Source organism: Pteropus medius, unplaced genomic scaffold, assembly GCF_902729225.1.
Source record: "Pteropus medius unplaced genomic scaffold, Ma_sr-lr_union100, whole genome shotgun sequence".
Lineage (NCBI taxonomy): Eukaryota > Metazoa > Chordata > Mammalia > Chiroptera > Pteropodidae > Pteropus > Pteropus medius.
The window spans coordinates 8,918,308-8,924,090 of NW_024349798.1; the positions used below are offsets into that span (position 1 = coordinate 8,918,308).

General features: G+C 43.0%; 1 non-coding gene and 1 pseudogene across 1 annotated transcript; both read left to right on the top strand.

Annotated features, from left to right (window-relative positions):
- Window positions 1–641: 641 nt before the first annotated feature.
- Window positions 642–714, top strand: TRNAV-UAC (transfer RNA valine (anticodon UAC)). Its single transcript has one exon. It is a non-coding gene; the product is annotated as a tRNA-Val (tRNA).
- Window positions 715–723: 9 nt separating this feature from the next.
- LOC120620629 (uncharacterized) lies at window positions 724–839 on the top strand (annotated as a pseudogene).
- Window positions 840–5,783: the final 4,944 nt, after the last annotated feature.

Genomic DNA, 5,783 nt, shown 5'->3' on the forward strand with positions numbered 1-5,783 from the left:
GTAAATCACTTCGTGGTCAGTAACTCTTAGTATAAAATATTTTCTTTAAATCAGTATTATCTCCTTAGGATAAATGCCTGCATTTGGAAATACTATGAAGACAATATCAACACTTTAATCTTGATTTGTTTTTAAAATTATTATGTTTCCCTAAAATATTGTACTAATTTTTTTATACCTGCTCAACCCTCTTAGGTTCAGTAATATGATGCTAGAGGGAAGACAATAGAAAAGCCTCAAAGAAACCAACTCGGCTAGTTCAATAATATAAGATTCATGTTCAGGGAGATGCCATATATATTTCTTGTTACTTCTGTTGTTTCAGACTATGTTGGTTTATGAAATAACAAAATAAATATTGTGTTCATAGTAAAAAATACTGTAACTTATACAACATATAAGTGAAGACGTAAATTAACCTGGAAAGCGATGTTATGACGGGGGAAACGAAGAGGACATTTACTTTACTAAAAATGCCATAGACTGGGCTAGAATACAATTGATCTTGATCAGGTTCAGTATAATGTCGTCTGTCTCAAGAATGTCGGCCATTGTTGATGGCTTTAAATGACACACTGTTTAAATTCTTTAGTTCATGAAAATGTTTGCTAGTGGGTGTGAAGAAACAGTGGCTTAGATGTGGCTCCATAGTGTAGTGGTTTGCACGTCTGCTTTACACGCAGAAGGGCCTGGGTTCATGCCCCAGTGGAGCCACGGTCCATGGTCTACGGCCACGCCACCCTGAACAAGCCCGATGTCTGATCTCGGAAGCTAAGCAGGGTCGGGCCTGGTTAGTACTTGGATAGGAGACCACCTAGGAAGACCAGGTGCTGTAGGCATAAACAACAACAACAACAACAATAATAATAAAAACAGTGGCTTTCCTCTACATGTCCAAGTACGTGACTATCTAGGCTCAGCCCTACCCTCAACTCTCTCTCTCTCCCTCCCTCCCTCCCTCATCTCTCTCCTAACCAGGCAGATCACTCCTCATTTCTATCCCATCAAATGTTCACCTTTGCTAATGAGCTGTTAATGAGTTTTGGCATTGTTGGAGGCACAAGCACAAACAGGGCTGTTGGATCATGGGAAGGCCTGGCGTACTGTAATTGCAAATCTGGGATCTTCAAATCCAGCCCCTGAGCCGTTTCCTATTTTTCCCAATAGGTTGCTGGAGCATAGAGTGTTTAGAAATACAGCTCTATTTTAAACCCACTTTGTCTGGCTGCATCCTGTCCTTTGGAATTGATAGCATGTTGACTCAGAGTCATAACGGTAACTTCCTCACGAACATCTGATGTTGTGAAATTAACAAAGACGAGAACTCCCCGACAGTCGAAACCAAGAAATGAATTATAAAAATGTACTTCAGTCACAATACCAGAGAGAATCCAGTTATGAATTAGTAACAGATGGGAAAGTACTATCCGCTTCCAGTTTTACATAAATGTCTGTAATGCTAGTTCTGATCATAAGTTTTTATCTCTTCCAAACCTTCATTATGGTTCTAGCAAGATTCACCATTAAAAAATAATAATAATAAAAAGCTTGAGGCGGGTAGGTGCTATTTCTCTCTCTCTCTTTCTTCCCTCTCGGTTAAGTAAAAAAAGTAAATAATAATTCAGGTGAAAGATATACATATCATTTGATTGCTTACTTTTTGTATTGCAGTACAAATGATTATACATTCCCCGAAACCACGCAGTCAAGGGTTGTTTTTTGTTGTGTTTTTTTTTTTTTTAGATTAGCATCTATGCCGTGAAAGGGAATTGTTAGTTTATAGAGTCACTATCCCGTTTTTTATCCATGCTAACTCCTACTTTCCCACAACCTTAGAAAGTAAACATCTTTAGTGTTTGCAGCAAACTCTAGAGGTAAAAACTGTCTCTATTAACACCGCGCCTTGATACTTGTATCAGGCACAAATACAAGCCTCCTCAAATTTCCCTTGATAGCTTCCTTCTTCGAGAAAGTACCATTCGCCTTCTGGACCACTCCAATGCCATCTTTGCTGGTGCCCTTGCCAAACTCCCTGAGCTGGCTGGGGTCAAAGTTGAAGACCTGGGGCTAGAGGACTCCCATTCCCGATTTGCTAAACCCTGACCACCCCAAGTCACCCCTCTATTTCTGGTCTCGGATGGAACGCCACACCATGGGGTATGGGAGCCAGCCTCCTGAGGGATAGTCAAGGACAGATGTTATAACCTTGAAGGGTGGAGGGTCAGTTTCATAAAGAGAAACTTGACCAAAGGGAGGTAGGTATAGAAGGACCGGGGCAAGTAAATTTCTCCTCCTTTCTCCATTATGGCGTCTCTCCCTAGGTGTAGTTCCTTCTTGTGGAGGAACTTGTAGTTCCATTATGGAGTCTCCTTTGGAGACAGTCCCTTCCATGAGCCACCGTGCCCGCTGAGCAGATCTGATACGTCTCTTTGTAGCTAGTTGTGAAGCGGTGGCCATCGCTGAAATGCAGTGCATGGCATCTCTTTGTATCTTTCTTCTACTTTCACTGCCCTGAGCTTTCGACTCTCAGATGAAGCATCAGCACTTCACTCTTGCCTCAAGCTCTGCTTTCTTGATGAGCCACCATCTACCTTGGACAGCATAATTACTGATACTGCCCCCTTTCACTCTGCAAAATTATAGGGTCACCTTCTCTCTAGAAGAGAAAACTTTGGGGGAAATGGAAAGGAGCATAGTAGGTCAAATAGTGACCCCAAAGGTCTATGCCCAAGGCCTAACCTCTGGTATCTGCGAATGTGACCTTGTTAGGAAATAGGGTCTTCGCAGATGAAATTAAGTTAAGGACCTTGAGATAAGTTAATCCTAGGTTTAGAGTGGCCCATAAATCGGATGATGAGTCTTCTTATGGGAAACAGAGACACACAGGGCCATGTGAAGACAAAGCCAGAGGCCAGAGTGATGCATCTACAAGACAAGGAGCTCCAAGAATTGCTGGCAGCCCCTAGAAGGCAGGATAAAGGCATGAAACAGATTCTTCCTCAGAGCTCGCAGAAAGAACCAACCCTGACAACACTTGGGTTTTGGACATCTGGCCTCCAGAACTAAAGTAGAACAAACTTCTGCTGTTTTACGTCACCCAGTCTGTGGCTCTTCATTGTAGCAGCCCTAGAAAAGTAATACGAGAGGACAAAAATTTGAATTAGCTTTTTTTTTTCCCGAGGGGAGAAGGACCGGGCTTGACTTGACTCAGGTTTCCCCTTAGATTTGGAAAAATATCCATGACTAAACAACATCCCTCAGATCTCTTTTCGGATATGCATTTCTTCTCCTAAGCAACACGGGTTCATTCACAGACCAAGCAAGAAGGCGAAGACTCTTTGGTCTGCGACTTGGTACATACACCCCCAGTTGTTGCCCAGCCACACTCACTGTCCTTTAGCCTGAACGTCCACTTCGCTGAGGCTTTCTCGCTGTCCTCTGCAGTGGGGCAGACCTGTATGCTCCAAACAAAAGGCGTTCTCCAACCTGGGGAACTCCTATTCATCCTTCGAGAATGAGCTCAGTTGTCACCTCTTCTATGATGTCTTCCTGGTTTTCCCAGCCACTGCAAGTCATCCTCTCCTCTGTGCTCATAAAGTAACAAATGCATTCTCTTTTAGAGGACCAGTCACCCTTTACTGACATCATCAATGTAATTTTCCACTAAACCAGCATGCATTTTAGTGTTTGAGGTGAGTGTGTGTGATCAGAAACCCACACAAACCCGCATAAGATAAACAGTGGATCTTGTTCGCAAGGCGGGATTCTTGAAACAGTGTCTGAGGACAGTTCCAGGTTCAGAAATAATGTGCCTCTTGTATCTTTTTCCTCCAGACTAAGCTGCTTATTCCCCGTAGCCAATCTTACTTCCTAAATGCAACACTTTATTTGTGAAAGTACCTCTAAAACGGGGGTCGGGGGGGTGGGGACAGACAGTGGCATTATTTTAGAGAGACTTTGTAAAGAACCATAACAAGTCTATTTGAATCTTTTATTTAGTATTAACAAGATATTTTATCATAAGTGAGCAGGGAGTTTCTGGTTCACTAGTCTTTATTGCTTTCTTGAATGCATTTCAACTTTTTCCATAGTTCAAGTCCATATAATCCCCAATCCTTTCTTTCCTGCAAATTTTAACAGCTCCACTATGTTCCTTCATAACACTCTCTGTTAATGTCTCTCAGAATTCATTGTCAGGGCTGTCATCTTGAATATGGATATGCTTCGGACTCACGGTGAATTTTTCCTTTTAAGTAGAATAGTAAGAACTTGAGGACTTTGGCTTGTTTTGACCATTAGCCAAAAATCCTGTTCCTGGGTATTTTCCCATGATCCCGAGTGACTGAGGGAGCCCCAATGTGCAGCAATGGGGTGTGTTTTGGGTGTATGTTTAGATGAGTCCTCATCTCCGATGCTGGAGTAATTAAGCAAATGACGTCCCCTTTAAATTCCCACAGAAGGATGTAGAAAATGTCCACTGCAATTTCCTGTCTCGTCTTCTCGCCTCTTTCTCGTCTCCCTTTCTTCTACCTGTTTCTCTCGGGTGCCACGTTTCTTCCCCGGCCTCGTCCCCTATCAGGCATTCTGTGCTTCGACCACAAAGAACGTTTTCGAGCCTGTCTCTGTATGTTTGTATAGCCTTTCCATTTTGAGCAGAATGACTTTTCTCCCCTCCTGCACTAGGCGAACTCACCCTTCAGCATTCAGAAACCTGCCTTCGCCATGAAGCCTGACATCTGCTCACAGCACTTTTTTTTTTATCTGTCCTGGGATCATCTATTGAGATGGGAGGCTGTTCTTTGTTCCCTTTGCTCTAGAAAGCTCCAATACATGAGCCACACCATTTTCTTCTCCATCACGAGACTTTCTATTCTGAAATATGTCTCCTAGCCCGCGTGGGGGTGGGGTCAGGGAGGCAGGCACCCTTGGTGTTCCGCCGTGAACACTTTCGTAAACAGTCTTCCATCTTTTTGAGCAGAGCAACAGCTCATAAGAGTTGGCCAACGAGACCTCACGCAAGGGAGTGCAGAAGTAGGCAGGGATTGTCCTAATCACAGGAGTATCTCAGTGGGCTTTACAATGAAGCCAGGCCTGGTTTGGGGATGTCAGAGGAGAGAGAAAACAGTATCAGAAGTCGGGCTGCTATGAAAAGATGAAATACCGCCATTTGCGACAACACGGATGGATCTCGAGATTATCACACTAAGCAAAATAAGTCAGACAGAAAAAGTTGAGAACCCTATGATTTCACTCATAGGTGGGATATAAAACCGAAAGCAACAGATGAAGAAGACAAACAAACAAATAAAAACTCGTAGACACAGCAGTTTACTGGTTGCCAGAGGGAAAGGGGGAGGGGAGAGGGAGGAAAGGGTAAAGGGGGTCAAATGCATGGTGACGGAAAGAGATCTGACTTTGGGTGGTGAACACACAATGCAATATACAGATGACGTGTTATAGAATTGTACACTTGAAACCTATATCATTTTATTAACCAATGGCACCCCAATAAATTTAATTTTAAAAAAAGAAGCTGGGCTGACTTTAAGTTGGAATATCAAATGGGGGAAGATGGGAAACAGAACTGAATATGAGAGAGATGGGCAGGCCCAGATCCATCTGCAGTTTTTAAGATCTGGGTCAAAAATCTACGTCGGTTCGGTGATATAGTTTCTCCAGATCTGCAAAGCGATGGGTCAGAAAATCACCATTTTCTGAGCTCTTAATCTGTATCCAGCACAGTGTTAGGTAATTTGACCACATTATTCCATTGAGTCAGCAAG